We start from the raw sequence: 19,406 nt of genomic DNA, 5'->3' as shown, positions 1-19,406 counted from the left end.
GCTTTGATTTAGTCTTTTTAAAGAACTATACTATTTATGGTCTCCATAGAGTCTATTACACTTCAGGTAATTCATTTGTAACCCCTTGCCTACTACCCAGTGTGTTTACTTACAGATTTATAGGTACATTCTAGCTACCCTTATTTCCCCATTCTTCTTGTGGCTGCAGTTCTTTTGTCCCTTTGGAGCCTACTTCCTCCCATTCTGAGACCACATGGGCCAGGTGGGATTGGAAGTTGACCCTTGGCTTTCAAGGGTAGGCTGGCCCTGTACCTCAGAACTCATCCATAAAACCAGTACATCCTATGCAACTGATGCTAGGGATTTGCACATGATCCAAGTCACTCAGATCAGAGCTAGGGAACACTAGCTCTGAGACTCTGCTCTTGAAATTGCTAACCTCATAAATAGTATGAAAGCCTAGGAGATACAGCTAATTGGGTATGTTTGCCATTTTATAAAAATGAAGTCAGTGCAAAAGAGAGAAACAGAGAAACAACATCCTGACAATTCATTGAAACTCTGAATATGGCTATGTTTAAATATCTATGTCCAGGCTTTTTATTTATATCAGTCAAGAAATTCTCTTGGTCAGATTCAGTTACAACCAAATGAGAATGAATATTCATTTTATCCTCTCGTATCAGCACTCTGACAAGCTCTGAATATACACAGATTACTACTACCCTTGGATCTGAAGAACAGAGGCCCCTGTCTTCCCTCTGTGATGTAGATGAAGCCATGTAATTTGAAAAAAAACTCCTAAATTGTAAGAGATACATATGGCTATCTCTGTCACTCAAGCCCTAGTACTTTGTATTAGGTCAGAATGACCTGTAGTTGTAAATATTCACTCTCAGGATGACATTCGTTTGGTCTCAGGAAAGTACATTTCACATTCCCTCTCTTAATGTCCTCAAAACAAAAAATGGCACTGTGCATAGTAGGATTGTTGGTTTTGTCACTGCTGATATCAGAGCAGAACACAGTTTCAGGGTATAGTGAGGATCTGTACAGCAGAAAGACTTATCACAAATTGACCTATTGCTTCCCTTCTCCTAAATAGCATTCAATGCAAGAGGTAGTAAGTGTTTATTTCTTGCTCCTCTTTGTGTTTGAGCAATGTAATTGCAAGTCAAATATGATAGTTGAATAATATTGCTATGACAAGTGAATGAATATACATTTCCACAATATTATACTTAGTTCTAAATATAAACAAAGCTTGAAAGTAATGTATATTAATATTAGAAAATATTCAACTATCATATTCAACTAGAATTAAAATGGTTTGATTTATAATATTTAAGAGTATTTGATTAAAATTTCAAAACAGAAATTAAATTCTAAGTTTTAAAATAATTATGTTTTAAAAGTTTGTGTTTATTAATTATGTTTTGTGATTTTTGAATGAAATAGTGTCAAAACCCAAATAACTTCTGTTGTTGTTGCACTTTATATTCTTATAAAAACAATAAAATTTCAGGGCTGGGAAGGTAGCTTACTGGTTAGAGAGCTCGCTTAGCATGCATGAAACCCTGGGTTCGATTCCTCAGCACGACATAAACAGAAAAAGCCAGATGTGATGCTGTGGCTCAAGTGGTAGAGTGCTAGCCTTGAGCAAAAAAGCAGCCCAAGGACAGCACCCAGGCCCCAAGTTCAAGCCCCAGGACTGGCAAAAAAAAAATCTAATTGTACTTTACACTTACCTCTGATATTTATTCCTGGAGATAATTACTTTTAATAGAGCACCAATTATCTAAAAATGTTGTTGCAACAACATAATCAGTGATTTTGCTAAAATGAAGGTAAGAAAAATAAATTATTATGATAAACATGTAATAATTTATAAATAGTATACATCTTTATGATTTATCTGAACAGTGCCAGGCTTTAATGGAAAACCTAGACACATGCAACATATAATTAAATCCATTCATCTTTGATACCTGCCATCTTTCAGTCATATAGAAACCATAGCTTTACACACATTAAAAGTTTTTTGTGGTCAGAAAATCATATTTGCACAGTAGAAGATCATCTATTTTATTTAAAGTTCTGATGGCTTAATAGATCACTTTCAAATGTTTAGATGCATGATGTATATGCTTCCATTTGTGTTTAGGTCTGGTCACAAATACGAGGCATGAAGCAGTCAATACAACAGAGTCCCTAGGAGGCCAGTAAATTCACAGATACAGTCTATTGGTTTGGCCTAGGATAGATGTGTATGTAATGTGGTGTTGGAGCCCAAGGAAAGACAGGGACCACACTCCATGTGTCTTATTACCCTAGCACACATTTTATAATGTTTGAAGAATGAATAAGTGAACATACGCAGGCATAAATGAGTTGTTTATAAACAAATGCAATAAGTAACAGAGCAATAAGTATCAGAAACAGATTGTCATAAAAGATCAAAGCTATAGGCAGTGTCAGACACTGCAATAAAATGGCTATTACAGAAAATACTTTTGAGTTCTGAGTTTTCAGGGCTTGTTTATTACAAACTTGATTGACCTTGAAGGTCTCATATTAAAATAGCATCATGAAGAATTAGAATAATGAAGGGGCATGGTAAGCAAAGGGGGTCTAAAATCTGACAGAGCCCCTCTCAAGCAAACATTCAATCTAATTTTCAGAGCAAATTCAGTTACTGTAAGTAAAATAGAAACATTTCTACAAATTTGTCAGAGAGGCAATAATGGTGCTCCAGATCTTCTAAGGAGTATTGATTTTTAGTACAATTTCTCATTTCTTAGTGACTAGAATTGGATTTATACTTCCTTTTCCCTCTATAAGAAGTAACAACATTGGCAAAATCAGGCATTTCTATCTTTGGACTAACAGAAGGTAGAGTAAGTATGGAAGCAATAGAGCTGATGAAGTAACAATGAGGTCATGTTCTCTGAAGGGTACTTACTCTTCTCTCTGAGGACTAACACAGTTTATATTTCTTCCAACTATAGACACTAGATTAGACTTCTTGAACAGAGTCTATATGTATGCATTTGCATATTTATACATATTTATACAGTTTTCTTCCATCATGGTTGAGCTATAATATATTCCCTTCAGATTCATATGTTGAATGCTTGATCCTCAGCTGGTGGCACTGTTTTTGAAAGGTGGTGGAAACTTGGGGAGGTAGGTGATAGCTGGAAGAAGTAGGTCATTGTCATCAGGGGTATGTTTTTGAAGTCTATATCACTCCATTCCCTCTCTGCTTCCTGTCTCCCATGAGATGAAGAAACTCTTCTACTGCACATTCTTGCCACCATGGTGTTCTATGCCTGGAACCAAGCAACCATGATCTGAATCCTCTAAACCATGAGGCAAAATAAATCTTTACTCCCTTAAGTTGGGTTCTGGCCCATATTTAGTCACAAAATGAGAAAACTAACAGAACATCCGTACCAGCAAAGTGAGTTCTTGCGCACTCTCAACCTGATCTCAGGCTTCTCTCACCTTTGAATTGTTTACAAGAAGAATTTAAAAAGTGTGTAAGCTAGAGAAGCCCCATAATGCTGTGAGCTCGGCTTAGTGAACAGCTCTGGTGGGAACTCAGACGGTCAGATGATGATAGAAATATAGACACTGAAGCTCACGGCCATGAAGTTTCATATGAGAGTGAGGACTCTGTCAGGAACTGGACCAGAGGCCATTTATGATAAATTCTGATGGAAAAACTTGATTGACTTTTTGTTTATGTCCTGAAACTTAGTGGGAGGTTGAATTTCAATGTGCTAACCAAACTAGTCTGGCAGAGGAAATTTTAAGATAACCCAACATTCAGGCTCTGACATGATTATGTGTAGATATATTTAGCCAAGTTTACCATGAGGCTTGTGAGCAAAGATAAGAGCAGACAGATTTTTTTAATGCGCAGTTTCACTAGAAAAGTCAGTATAAAGCTGGGGCTAAGAAGGATATGGTTTCTGAAAAGAGCATAACACTAAAAAGAAACCAACTAATTTTCACAGAGGCAAGTAGGAAGGTGACTTGAAGGCATATCAGGAATTGATTAGACCCCATCCATGGCAAGCTCAAGAGTATAAACGAGTAAACTTACTGAGAAACCTGCCTTTGAGAAGAGAGCTTCTAAGGAAACTTCTAGGAAGTTTCCCCCTCAGATTCATTTTACCCTTGCAGTATATATTTTACCAAGAATCATAATATTTGGTGTATGCTACTTCCCACAATTAATTCACCTAACACGAACATTGTGATTGACCATTGTGCTTACATGGAATGCCTTGCTGATCAAAACAATTTTAGATTTATGTCATGACAGAGACTAGAAGAGCTAACAAAGACTGAGCCCAAGAGTACAAATCGATATTACTAGCTATTCACAAAGATCCTTCTTCCTATTGCATATTGAAGTATCAAAAATCACCAGATTAGCAGCTGTGTGCCAAAAAGGCATGTCAATCTGTTCTATAATCTATAAGCTACCATTGATAAAGTTTATAGTAACCATTAGTCAGTGACCAAATTCTCTTTCTCTCTCTCTGTCTCTCTCTGTCTCTGTCTCTGTCTCTGTCTCTGTCTCTCTCTCTCTCTGCAAGAGCTTTTGTGATTCATTAAGTAAAGATATACTGGTAACCACCACCCTGCCTCCTTTATGTCTTAGAATACAATACAAATGTCTAACATTCCGGTCAGAATGGATTCTTTCTCCAGATTTACTATTTTTATACAAAGAGAAAATTTTAGGGACGTTCTCATCATTCTCAACAGGTCAATGAGTCAACATAAGGATTTCTTTCACTGTGAAGCATATTCTTTTATTTATTATTAGTTATGTAGCCTGGAAATGGGAAAACAATGGTGGAGTATGTCCAAAATCCATTGCAATTATGAGATGAATATGGGCTGTGACCTCTTCTACCACTTCACTCTTGTATACCACTTCACTCTTGTATACATTGCTATTCTAATATATGGGAGAAAGAAGATGACACACAAGTCAAAAAAATATAAGCATGAGTCTATAGGAAGTATTAAGGAGGTATATCTATCCCATGTGAAGACTACATGTTTCATAGGCTGCAGAAACTGCTCTCAGTGAACAATGGAGTACATCTGAAGAACAATATGGGTCCCAGAGGAGAATTTTGAACTTTCAGGTTCTCAACATCATCCACATGATTTTCAGAATTCTTGTCCTCAGCGTTACACTCCTTTTAGACTTTGGGTGTGAGAGAGTTGCTAGAACTATGAATTGATCCCATTTACAATTCTGCTAATTCATAATCAGATCCTGGTCCTAATTGTCAGCATGGATGACCCTCTATCAATAAGAGATGATGGTCACTTGAAATCTTGGTAGCCATTTTAGATTAGCCTGAAATTTTCCTCTTTCTATACATTAAAGCAGTTAGTCATAAACAATATAACTCCACAGTCTCTACAATTAACATTGCCACATACACATCTGAAGTGCAAGGGGGGATGCCTAAGTCATTGTTTTCTCTTTTATTGTATCCCATTGTAATTCATCATTAACAAGAAGCTGAGAAATTACGAGGTTTCAGTATGTCAGGATTTGTCACCATCTTGCATCCTGCAATAAGTTCCTTCTTGTCTACAGAATAATCCAATTACAGAATCTGATCTTGAGAATCTATTTACAATTGCATTTGACATCAATTGTCTTGGGATTGGCACCAATTGTCTTGGCTTGAATGGCTTCCTAAAGTAGACTCTAAGATAGATTCAAGACCAAAAAGCTGATTTGGAGATTCAGGGAAATGATACAGAGAAGACAATGCAGATAAGAAAAGGTAATTTTTGTTGGTGGTGGTGGTGGCCATGTGGCTTGAACTCTGGGCCTGGGTGCTGTCTCTCAGCTCCTCAGTTCAAGGCTAGCACTCTACCACTGGAGCCACAGCACCACTTCTGGTTTTCTGGTGGTTTATTGGAGATAAGAGTCTCACAGACTTTTCTGTCCCTGGCTGGCTTTGAACCAGGATCCTCAGCTCTCAGACTCCTATCTAGGATTACAGGCGTGAGCCACCAGTGCATGGTTAAGAAAAGGTAAATTTTATAAACTATTTCCATCACAAATTGGAAATTAATTTAATGGTGATTAATCCCACAATTAGAGGGAAGGAAAACAAGCAGAGAAATCTGAGAAATGGTACAAAACAGACCAGATTTATTCTACTTTTAGAATTAAGGGGTCTGCTATAGCCATCTAATCTTCGATAAGGGAGCTAAAACAATAGAATGGAAGAAAGACAACCTCTTCAGTAAATGGTGCTGGCAAAATTGGTTAACTACATGTAGAAAACTTATATATATATATATATATATATATATATATATATATATATAAAAGGATCCATATATATATATAGAACCTTATATATCACCCTGCACCAGAATCAACTCCAAATGGATCAAAGACCTTGAACTCAAAGCAGACACTCTGAAAACATTACAGGATGGAATAGAAGAAACCCTAGGTCTCCTTGGCTCAGGTCGAAATTTTCTGAATAGAGACCCGGAAGCACAACAAATCAAAGAAAGGTTGGACAAATGGGATTGCATAAGATTGCAGAGCTTCTGCAGGGCAAATGACATAGCTGGCAAGATCAATAGAAAGCCCACAGATTGGGAGAAGATCTTCACTAGCCATACAACGGACAAGGGTCTCATATCTAAAATATACTTGGAACTCAAAAAATTAAACCACCCAACAACAAATCCTCAAAGAAACAACTGCCCAATAAATAAGTGGGCGAAAGACTTAAAGAGAAACTTCTCTGAAGAAGAAAGAAGGATGGCCAATAGACACATGAAGAAATGTTCAACATCCCTAGCCATAAAAGAAATGCAAATCAAAACAACATTGAGATATCACCTCACTCCAGTTAGAACAGCAAAAATCAAGAACTCTAACAACAACAGATGCTGGAGAGGATGTGGACAGAAAGGAACCTTACTTCATTGTTGGTGGGAATATAAACTTGTTCAACCACTTTGGAAAGCAGTATGGAGGTTCCTCAAAAGACTTCACATAGAACTCCCCTATGACCCAGCAATCCCACTTTTGGGCATTTACCCAAATGTTTACAAACAAGACCACACTAAAGCTACCAGCACAACTATGTTTATTGCAGCATTATTTACCATAGCTAAGATATGGAACCAACCCAGATGCCCCTCAGTAGATGAATGGATCAAGAAAATGTGGTATATATACACAATGGAATTCTATGCCTCCATCAGAAAGAATGACATTGCCCCATTTGTTAGGAAATGGAAAAACTTGGAAAAAATTATATTAAGTGAAGTAAGCCAGGCCCAAAGAAACATAGGTCCCATGGTTTCCCTTATTTGTAATATCTAGTATATATATGTATGAGTCAAGCGGAAAAGGTCAGATAATGTGATGTCAGGAAAATGAACCCTTGGATGTGTATTTTAATGTTTTTTTCTTTCATGAATGTGTTTCTAACGCATTTATAAGATTATCTCTTTGTTGCTTTGTATGTCCCTCCCCTACAGTATAACCCCTGCTTTCACTATATTTGATGTCAGTATAACTTGTGGAGGAGATGGGGAAAAACCAGTTGTTTAAGGATACAGGTGGACCTGTTGCAACAATGAGAAGTACAAGTTGTCATGTCCAAAACGAGCTTTACAACGTTGGTGCGGGGCGGGGGGGGGGGAAGGGGGGGGAAGGAGAAGGATTGGGATTGGGGGGGAGGGGGGAGGCTGGGAAGGGATGTGAAGGGTAAACAAAGGAGGAGGCTGCAATGCTTGGTAAGAAATGTACGCATTATCCTGCCCATGTAATTGTAACTCCTCTGTACAGTATGTTCACAAATAAAATTAAATTACATTAAAAAAAAAGAATTAAGGGGTCTGAAGTACTTGTATACAAACTACCTTCAGTTATTGGCTCAAGATATTTGTTCTGATATTTCTGTTGGAGAAATTTTCTTTCTGAGTTTCTGGATAAAGTACTCAAGAATGAAGGTACAAATAGAGCTTGAAGTTGAACAAATTAGTATCCGTATCTAGAATGAGTGGCTCTTTCAGGGATAACAAATCACTAGCCACTTGGTGTAAGAGATCAAAGATAAGCATCTTACAAGTTTGTATTTCTTTCTTCTCTCTCTTCCTCTCTCTCCCTTCCTTCCTTCCTTCCTTCCTCCCTTCCTCCCTTCTTCCCTTCCTCCCTTCCTTCCTTCCTTTCTTCCTTCCATGTTTTGTTTTGTCTTTGTGTGTGTGTGTGTGAAGAGAAAGAGAGAGAGAAAGAGAGAGAGAGAGAGAGAGAGAGAGAGAGAGAGAGAGAGAGAGAGAGAGAGAGAGAGAGAGAGAGAGAGAGAGAGAGTGTCCTGGGGATTGAATACAGGGCCTGGGTACTTTCTCTGAGCTTTTTTGCTCAACACTAGTGTTTTATCACTTCAACCACAGCTCCACTTTCAGCATTTTTGATGGTTACTTGTTAATTCCTGTCAAGACTGGCTTCAACCTACAATCCTCAAATCTCAGCCTTCTGACCAGCTGGAATTACAGGTATAAGCCACTGTCACACAGCAATCTTACACCGCTTTTAGAGGAACAGGTAAAACAGCACTTATAGAGTTTTCTCATTGTTTCACAGAATTCCTTCCATGTAAATATCTTTACATGTTCAGGTAAGCCAATCAATTGAGACAGCTATATTTAATCAGAATCTCCTTTGTTAGTTCTTACCTTGGACATAGAAACCCCATGAAAGACAGACTGGAATTTCTTTGTATGGGAAACAACCTGGAAAGGATTTCCACTCTTGAAAATTTTTTAGAAACCTTGGATATGAGAGAGCCTTGCTGAGATAGAATAATTTTTCCATTCAGCTTAAGAAGCCTGGCAGTCCCCATTTCCCAGCAGGCAAGAGCAGAGTGATCAATTCTGAACAGAATCTCTACTGAGAGCATTTTAATCAGCCAGAATGAGAACCGAGCAGCTGGCTTGCCACCAAAAATTCACAGACATGTTTGCATCCAATTAGGAAACAGTAAACATTAGGCAGCAGGCCAGGTCCACTTGGTATATTAATTTCTTACTCTAAGATAGATCTTAGAGATGAGCTCAACTTCCCCCCTCAATTCTCTGTAAGACAATAAAATTCTTTCCTCCTTCATCCTTCCTACCATGTAGATGAGAAAATGTGCTCGAACCCAAATTATAATCATCAAGGTAGCTTTAACATCCTATGGAATTTTTGTCCTCAAAACTATAAAGACATAGAGAAGTACAGGTTCTGAGAGGCAGAATGAAATCTCATTTCATCATTTCAAAAATAGGATCACTCATTTGATCTTGCCCATGTGACTATATCATAAAAAACTTGAACAGTAAATATTACATATTTAAATAACAGCAGACAGTATGGAAGAAACCAAGGGTATCACAATTGTTTAAATACTTCTAAAAAATCCATAGTTGGGAAGTCTCTCAGGTTTTAGGAAACTGAATCTTCATAAATCTGGCTTATATTTAGCAATAAAATAACTCACAGTTTTCCAGGATGGTGACTCACATTTATAATCCCACTTACTGGGGAGGTTGATATCAGGAGGATTGTGATTTGAGGCTAGCTGGGGTAAAATGTTACCCCAATGGTAACTTGTTTAGACTTGGTAATTGTTAACCACAGATGTGATGGACCATTTCTCAGCTGTGTTCTTTTCATAATATCTTTTGCATTAGTTCAACTCAATTATGTTCATGTCCTAAGTGTGTTCCACTATGAAAAACTAGATTTGTAGGATAACCCATAAGTTCTATAATTCAATAAACTTCAAAAAAGGAGAATAGCATATTCACTTTTAGACACTGACAGTGACTACAGACACATCAACAGTGTCTGTCTAGCAAGGTCTGCTTCTCAGGTGGCATCATCAAGATTCAGGCTTTTCCTCACAACCTTCTCTTCTCTCCTCTCTCTCTCTCTCTCTCTCTCTCTCTCTCTCTCTCTCTCTCTCTCTCTCTCTCTCTCTCTCTCTCTCTCTGTCTCTCTCTTTCTCTCTCTCTCTCTCTCAGTAAATGGTGAAGTTAGTTTTTCAGTTGCTTGAGCTACAGTCTTGGCAATCATGCTCAACTCCTTCTCTTATCATCTATCTAAATCATTGAAACCTCTAATTTAAAAATATTTTTCATCCCCCCTTTTTTTTTTTACCATTTTGCACAATCATCACAAACTCTCTTCTAACTGAATTATGAAACTATAGCCTCTCTGTACATATTTATAATAATAAAATTTTTTGGGTTCGGTCATGGGGCCTGAACTCTGGGCCTGAGCACTGTCCCTCAGCTCTTCAGCTCAAGGCTAGCACTCTACCACTTGAGCCACAGCACCACTTCCGGCTTTTTTCTTTTTGCTTATGTGGTGCTAGGAATCAAACCCAGGGCCTCAGGCATGCAAGGCAAGCACTCTACCACTGAGCCACCTTCCCAGCCCCTAATAAAAATTTTTAAATGACTAAAAGAGCCTGCTACTGTTTTTCTTCCTTTGATTCTTCATCCCTTTCGGTCTACTGTATATTTAACAGCTCAGTTATGTTACTCACTCTCTTGTCCAGTCCCTACCAATGGGCCCCACCAATCAAGCCAGTGTAAAAGCCAATCCTAAGTAAGACTTTCAAAGACACATATGATCAGTTTTTCTGCTCCCCAACTCTGCCTCCAATCCCTACTTGGTCATCCCTTTTTTCCTCTCTTAAGAATGGAAACTTTGGGGGGGGGGAGGATTGGGTAGGGAGGCAGGGGGAGGCTGGGAAGGGATGTGAAGGGTAAACAAAGGAGGAGGCTGCAATGCTTGATAAGAAATGTACGCATTATCCTGCCCATGTAATTGTAACCCCTCTGTACAGTATGTTCACAATAAAAATTAAAAAAGAATGGAAACTTTATTTTTTAATTTATTTTTATTGTAAAGGTGACATACAGAGGGGTTATAGTTACATAGACCAGGTAATGAGTACAGTGTCACCTCTTCCCTCATTTTCTCCAAGTTTTTCCCTTTCCATTGCTCTTATCTCCTTTCCATCATCAAGGAGGTATAATCCTTAGTACCAAGAATGGTGGGAAACACAGAGCATGTTCAATAAATACCTATTGAATAAATAAACACATAGTATCTGGTTACATCTTATTGAATATGCTTTGGAATCTTATGAATATGAAGTCCTGGTTTAGATGTGTTTTTAGTCTAATGCAGTAGATGAACCATATATAGATAGCTCAATGCAATTTGGAAAGCTATAGGTAATAGGGACAGCTGTAGGTAATGGATGCTGGGAGAGTACAGAAGTAATTCCATCTAAATGGGAGCTTCTAGAAAGGGTGTTTCCAGGATGATATTCCTGATTGTTCTGTTATAAAAATTGGTGTCTGTAACTTTGACTATTATGCAGGTAAATCAGTCAATACAAATTAATACTACTCACTGATATTTTATAGAGTGAAATAGAACCTCTAAGTCTTCATAAAATTTTGGTGGCCATAAACAATGTAATTTTAGCTTAGTAAAAGCAAGAGCAAGGGGAAAACACATGAGATTTAGTCCAATAATGTCCAAGATGATTATTTTGTAAGAAGAGGTTTCAAAAATACTAATAAGAAGTGATCTTTTCTCATTTGAGATGTGCTGTTTTTACCACTAGAAAAAATACTATACATGCTTTAGTGAGGTGCACGCTGTCCTTGAGTACCTTAGGAGGAAATGAGCTGTGAATGCCACTAGTGGAGCGAGACATCCATCACTTCCTTTCCCTCTACAAGCAAAGCACAGGTTTCAGCTGCTCCACACAGCCTGCCACACCTGTGTAGAAGAAATCACTCAGTAGCCAGACTCTGAGATGCCAGGCTATCCAAAACACAAGAAGAGTCATAGCACTATGACACCATCCTAATGTAGAAGGGGATCAAGTTTTCCAAAGGAAGGGATTGGGAAAATAGATTAAATAGAGTTGGTTCCTGCATTGAGACTGCAGGAGAGAAAGCAAGGGTGAGATGAAGAGGGATGTCGAGAGAGCGGCCACAGAATAACCTCCCAACTCAAAACCTGGGCTCTCTTCCTCCACTCTTAATGGAATAAGGAAGCCTAGTGAAGAAGCCACCCTGAGTCTTCATACCCTGTAGGTCAAAACATGGGTACTTATCTTTATTCTCACTGCCATCTCCACATTCTCCCTATTTTGTGGGCAGCTTTGTTGGAATACAATTAAAAAGCCATACCCTACCTTGGAAAGTAAGGCATAGTCATCAAGCAAACCCAATCAGATTCTCACAAGAAATGAAAAGACAAAAGGACAGTGACAAACACTATTATAAGTTTTTTGGTTACTCTAAACTTCAAATTTTTATTTTTAATTGGCACCTGTCACTCATTGCATACTTTGTCTCACTCTTACAAGTGAGTAATAATCATAAATAAGACATGGACCAGTTGCATCAACACTCTCCTCCCCAATTTTCATTGTTTCATCACTCTGTGGTCAAATTCCTCTTCTGGCAATCACTGTTCCTATAATTTTTATATTCTAAAATATTACATAAATGAAATAATGAGACTATCTTGTTTCAACTTAGGATAATGCATTTGGTATTTATCTACTTCTGAAGTACATCAATAATTCATTTACATTTCTGTGTAATATTTTATTATTATTTTTTGGTAATGAGAAGGTCCTAATATAGGGGAAAAAACAGACAAGGAGAATAAAGTTAGAAGACTCACATGACCTAATTTCAAGACTTACCAGAACGCTAGAGTAATCAAGACTGTATGGGACTGATTATTTTTACAATGATGTAAATCCATGGAACTAAAATGTTAGGAAATTAACCCACATAATCACAGGAAACTGCCTTTTGACAAATATATAAAGATCACAAAATGGGAAAGTAATGTCTTTTTACTTAAATGGTGCTACAACAATTTATTATCCAATTGCAAAACCACAAAATCCTTATGTATACTGAAAATCTTTTTTTTAATGTCAATAGGGTCTGTAATGGTATTTCCCCTTTCATTTTTGATGTTGGTAAAGCATCTTCTATGCTTTTTCTTGGACAGTCCAGATGGAGGTTTATCTTTATAAAGAACTAACTTTTAGTTTTATTAAATTTTTTTGCAGTTTGTGATTTGAACTCAGGGCCATGTGCTCTGTAGACAAGATCTCTAAGTGTTTTTCGCTTGTAGATTTTAAGAGGAGTATTGCTACCTCCAAATGAGTCTTTTAACAACAGAAACAAAAGACTCTCTAATTGTATTGATAGAGATCACTGTGCTATTTAGTACTCACTCATTTCTATATTTTAGGGCAATAAATATAAAGTAAAATCAGAGGGAGTTCCTCCATAAAGCTAAAATAGAACTATGCCCTTCTTAAATATACCTAAAGGAATGTAAATCATCATACATAAATATCTGCATTATTCACAACAGCCAGGTAATGGAATCAGGACAGATGCCAATCAACAGATGCATGGGTAAAGATAATGTGGTATCTATAAGCAAGGCATTGTATTCAGTCATAAAGAACAAAATTATGTCATTTTCCAGGAAATGTTTGAAACTGAAGATAAGTATTTTAAGGGAAATAAATCAGACTCAGACACATTTTGCATGCTTCCCTTTATACGTGGAAGCTAGATTTTTTTAAAGACATGAAAGTACAAGGGAGACTATTTGGGAAAGAGAAGGGGACCAGTGGAGGGAGGCAGGAAAGACAAGAGAGAATATGGGAAGAAGGGCAGAAGAAGGTAGAGTACATGCCTGACAAGCATGAGGCCTTGAGTTCAAGTTCATTACCACCAAAAAAAGTTACTAACAAAAACGCTTGAATATGTTTCTATTTTGAGGGTAGTTGAGTGTTAACATGGAATTGAAGATGATATAATACTTTAATTGGTGCTAATAAATTAGAATGGCAGAAAAATGTGCATACAAATGTGATTCACATGGGATACAGAGTCAGGAAAAGGCCATTTCTGACCCAATACAGTCCATTTCTGTTGTATACCTGACTCAGATAGCAGCGTAGGCTGAAGGGAGCAATGCAGGGTGCTGGAGACCCGGTTCTTCTGCTTCATGGCTCCACATCCAACTTCTATCACATGATCTAACTTGGTTGCTTCTGCCCGGGCCCTCACACCTGCATTCCATCAGGTGACTAAGAGGGAGGAGGAAGAGAGATCCATTTCTTTCATTTAAGGAGCACATCCCAAAAGCTGCACATTATCATTATAACACTGATTTAGTGCAATAGGGGTAGATAATCTTACATGTGGGTAGATAATCTTACATAGGGCCTTTAACAGAAACTTAGCTAGACAGCCATATACATACCTTAAGTTTGAATTATTAAAGAAGAGCAAAGAGCCATAGGAAATGCAACTGGAAGAAGTAACCACAGCAGTTTTGATGAAGGGGAGGGTTGTATCTTTACTTTTTATTTTTCGCTGGTCCTGGAGCTTGACCTCAGGGCCAGGTGCTGTATGTGAGTGTCTCTGTACTGAAGGCTAGCGCTCTATCACTTGACCCACAGAGTCACTTCAAGCTTTTTCTGAGTAGTTTATTTGGGATAAGAGTCTCACAAACTTTTTCTGCCCAGTTGGCTTCAAACTGCGATCTCAGGTCTCAGCCTCTTGAGTAGCTAGGATTACAGGTGTGAGCCACCAGCACCTAGCTATTTTTATATTCTTTAAACAATATCTTTTATTTGCAGAGAATCCTGATGGGTATTCACAGCAAGCATTTGTTAAATGGCAATGCACTAGATTTCTTATTACAGTGCAGATATTATATGTTAATAAAGAAAATCAATATGATAAAATTATGCATAAACAAATGACCGAATATATAAATTTATATAGATATGTTGATATATTTTATTAATATTTAAATACTTTATTATGTTTACTATAGTTATAAATAATAAAATATGTTAAGTTTATGTATAAATAATAGAGAAGTAAGTTTATATGTAGACCATATTTTATGTTTCATATCTAAACTTTTATTAGATTTATCTATTAAAATATGACATTTTAAAGTCAATGTCCATTTTAAAAAGTTTTTTTAAATTTTATTTTATTGTAAAGATGCTGTACAGAGGGGTTACAGTTACATGAGTAAGGAATGAGTCCATTTCTTGTTGAGCATTGTTACCCCCTCCTTTGTTGTTCTCCCCCTATCCCCTTCCCTCCTCCACCTCCCTCACTCCCATTTTAAAAAGTTTTAAGAAACTGAGCTTTGTATTAAGAATTCTATTTTAAGTTATGAAATAGCAGTTACATGAGTAAGGTAATGAGTACATCTCCTATCAAACGTTGTTATGTCCTCCCTTGTTTTCCCCCCATCATCCCTTCCCTCCCCACCTCCCCAACTCCTCCCTCCCCCACCCAAAGTTGTAAAGTTCATTTTCAACATAGTGTCTTGTATATCTCATTGTGAATAGCAGCTTCATAAGCAGCAATATAAGCATGTGGTTTAGAGATAGGGCACTAAAAATGAAGTGATCAGTTAAAGGTTTGCACTTGACTGCCTCTGAGAAACAGGAAATGAAGATAGTGCACAGAGGACTGTTAATTATTGAAACAAACCTTACACAACTATTTGACTCTTCAAATTATGTGTATGCATATGCAATATCCTTTAATATTTTATAAAGCTGAAATAGGACAGAGAAAAAGAAATGGAAAGAACTGCCGAATGCAGGTCTTTATTACTGATAGATAGGATATTTACTTGTTGAATTAATTAGTTAAGAATGAACAATTTATAAATGTGTTGTTCTAAGTAGTTGCTATAAGAATGTGTTTATGTCATTCTCTGGAATTAACCCAAGTCTTTTAGATGTACAGACTTGTGCTTGCCAAGACTCGAAAGTTCATGATAAGCCATAGGATGGGGGAGATGGATGAAGGGGTGACACTGATCAAGATGCATTGTACTCATAATCTGACATGCTGAATTGCAACCCTTTGTACAACTACTTAAAGAGAATTAAAAAAGAATGACATTGTCCAATTGTTAGGAAATGGAAAGACTTGGAAAAAATTATATTAAGTGAAGTTAGCCAGGCCCAAAGAAACATAGGTCCCATGGTTTCTCTTATTTGCAATAACTAGTATATGTCTGAGACAAGCAGAAAAGGTCAGATAAGTTGATGTTAGGTGAAATGAACCCCAGGAAAAGTATTCAAATATTTTTTTCTTTCATACAATTGTTTCTAACATATTTATAAGATGATTTCTTTGTTGCTTTGTATGTCCCTCCTCCACGGTATAACCCCTGTTTTCACTGTATTTGATGTTGGTATAATTTGTGGAGGGGAAGGGAAAAAAAAACAAATCGTTTAAATAGGGATACAGGTGGACCCATTGCAACTTTACAACTTTCGGGGGGGGTGTGGAGATGGGAAGGGATGGGGAAACAAAGGAGGAGGCAACAATGTTTGATAAGAAATGTACTCATTATCTTGCCCATGTAATTGTAACCCTTCTATATGGTATTTTCATAATTTAAAAAAGATAATTAAAAAATAAATGTAATAATCAATGGCTTTTCTGTATGCCAACGAGAAAAGTGTGGCTGAAATTAGGAAAGCAACTCTGTTTGTAATAGCCCCACAAACAATAAAATACCTAGGAATTAACTTAACCAAAGAAGTGAAGGACCTCTATGATGAAAACTTTAAAAACCTGAAAAAGGAAATCAAAACAGAACTTAGAAAGTGGCAAAAACTCCCATGCTCCTGGATTGGAAAGATCAACATCGTGAAAATGGCAATACTTCCCAAGGTTATCTACAAATTCAATGTGATACCTATCAATATTCCAACCTCATTCTTCGAGGAAATAGAAGAGGCAATCCAAAAATTCATATGGAACAATAAAAGACCCCGAATAGCAAAAACGCTCCTCAACAGAAAAAACAGTGCTGGAGGAATATCAATAACAAATTTCAAACTCTACTACAAAGCCATAGTAATCAAAACAGCTTGGTACTGGCACAAGAACAGACCTCAGGACCAATGGAATAGAATTGAAAACCCAGAAATGAACCTACAGACTTATAGCCATCTAATCTTTGATGAGTGAGCTAAAAAAAATAGAATGGAAGAAAGACAGCCTCTTCACTAAATGGTGCTGTTGGTTAACTACTTGTAGAAAACTAAAGCTAGATCCTTATATATCACCCTGCACCAGGATCAACTCCAAATGGATCAAAGACCTCGGAGTCAAAGCAGACACTCTGAACACATTACAGGATGGAATAGGAGAAACCCTAGGTCTCCTTGGCACAGGCCGAAATTTTCTTAATAGAGACCCAGAAACACAACAAATCAAAGAAAGGTTGGACAAATAGGATTGCTTGAAATTGCAGAGCTTCTGAATGGCAAAGGACATAGCTAGCAAGATCAATAGAAAGCCCACGGATTGGGAGAAGATCTTCACTAGCCAAACAACAGACAAGGGTCTCATATCTAAAATATACCTGGAACTCAAAAAATTAAACCCCCCAACAACAAATCCTCAAAGAAACAACTGCCCAATAAATAAGTGGGCTAAAGACTTAAAGAGAAACTTCTCTGAAGAAGAAAGAAGGATGGCCAATAGACACATGAAGAAATGCTCAACCTCCCTAGCCATAAAAGAAATGCAAATCAAAACAACATTGAGATACCACCTCACCCCAGTTAGAATGGCTATAATCAAGAACTCTAAGAACAACAGATACTGGAGGGGATGTGGACAGAAGGGAACCCTATTGCATTGTTGTTGGGAGTGTAAACTTGTTCAAACACTTTGGAAAGTAGTATGGAGGTTCCTCAAAAGACTCCACATAGAGCTCCCCTATGACCCAGCAATCCCACTTTTGGACATTACCCAAATGTTTACAAACAAGACCAAACTAAAGCTACCAGCACAACTATGTTTATTGCAGCATTATTTACCATAGCTGAGATATGGAACCAACCCAGATGCCCCTCAGTAGATGAATGGATCAAGAAAATGTAGTATATGTACACAATGGAATTCTATGCCTCCATCAGAAAGAATGACATTGCCCCATTTGTTAGGAAATGGAAAGACTTGGAAAAAATTATATTAAGTGAAATAAGCCAGGCTCAAAGAAACATAGGTCCATGGTTTCCCTTATTTGCAATATCTAGTATATCTAGTATATGTCTGAGTCAAGCAGAAAAGGTCAGATAATGTGATGTTAGGAAAATGAACCCTAAGATATGTATTCAAATGTTTTTTTCTTTCATGTGATTGTTTCTAACACATTTATAAGATCATTTCTTTGTTGCTTTGTATGTCTCTCCCCCACAGTATAACCCCTGCTTTCACTGTATTTGATTTTGGTATAATTTGCGGAGGGGAAAGGAATAAACAAAACGTTTAAATAGGGATACAGGTGGCCCATTGCACCAATGAGATGTACAACTGTTATGTTGAAAACGAACTTTACAACTTTGAGGGGGGGGAGAGGAGGATGGGGGGGAGAGGATGGGAAGGGATGGGATGGGGAAACAAAGGAGGAGGCAACAATGCTTGATAAGAAATGTACTCATTATCTTGCCCATGTAATTGTAACCCCTCTGAACAGTATTTTCACAATTTAAAAAAATAAATAAATAAAATAAATTTAAGATGAGCCCTGGCCAGAACTGAGACACACTGTAGCAGATGCTTCCCTTGGCAAAAATAGAGAAGATTCATATTTTGGAGTCTGTAGCTCCTCCCAGCTATCCCTTTTAAAGGTGGTATCCTAGTGACAGCTGATGTTACCAGTACAAATTTTGCTCTCCATCATTTAGTCCACAATCATTATATAAATAACAGATGCACATCGCACTCAGAGACCAATCATCTCTCTTCTGGCAAAGTCTTGTTATTCAGTTAAGAGGAAGATAGTTTTGTTGCTTCTTTGTTACCCAATGATAAACACATAGGACACTTTGTAAATAAAATTTGAAAGCTAAAGGTGGAGAAAAAGAAAGAAAACTGGCCAACACAATGGAAAGTACAAAAAGTAATCAAAATGATGATTCATATCAAATGAAATATGAGTCAAACATGAATGGAGTTTGAGAAGAAATCATTGATGGTGGGGATTTCTGCTGCCCTAGTTAGGCTACCAGAGGAGCTGAGGGTGGGTGACTTCATCAACAGAAGTCAGGAAAGTGACTTACTGTGGTGACAAGCATGATGTCCCAGAGGAAATGACACTAGATTAAAACTTCATGTTAGATGAACTCTCAGATATTTGATCATATTGAAAGCACAAAAGATAAAACATTAAAGGCTGGTCTGAACTAAGAGCCTGACATTTTACTAGGACAGGAAAGGCATTCCTTTCATATGGTATGGAATAGGATGCA

The 19,406-nt window shown here is 37.3% G+C and overlaps 1 long non-coding RNA gene across 2 annotated transcripts in view; it reads right to left on the bottom strand.

Annotated features, from left to right (window-relative positions):
* Positions 1-19,406, bottom strand: part of LOC138832850 (uncharacterized) — a 178,718-nt gene that overhangs the window by 31,248 nt on the left and 128,064 nt on the right. The window contains exon 7 of one of the 2 annotated variants that reach the window (XR_011373711.1): positions 14,151-14,183. The exons of the other annotated variant lie outside the window; for it this stretch is intronic. This is a non-coding gene — a long non-coding RNA (uncharacterized lncRNA). Of the gene's footprint in view, positions 1-14,150; positions 14,184-19,406 lie in introns of those variants that run through there. 2 annotated transcript variants of the gene reach the window in all.

This window comes from Dipodomys merriami, unplaced genomic scaffold (assembly GCF_024711535.1).
Source record: "Dipodomys merriami isolate MVZ:Mamm:240054 unplaced genomic scaffold, mDipMer1.0.p SCAF_20, whole genome shotgun sequence".
In the NCBI taxonomy this organism is placed as follows: Eukaryota; Metazoa; Chordata; class Mammalia; order Rodentia; family Heteromyidae; genus Dipodomys; species Dipodomys merriami.
The sequence above is the reverse complement of the archived record's forward strand: the minus strand, read 5'-3'. Positions and strand labels throughout refer to the sequence as shown.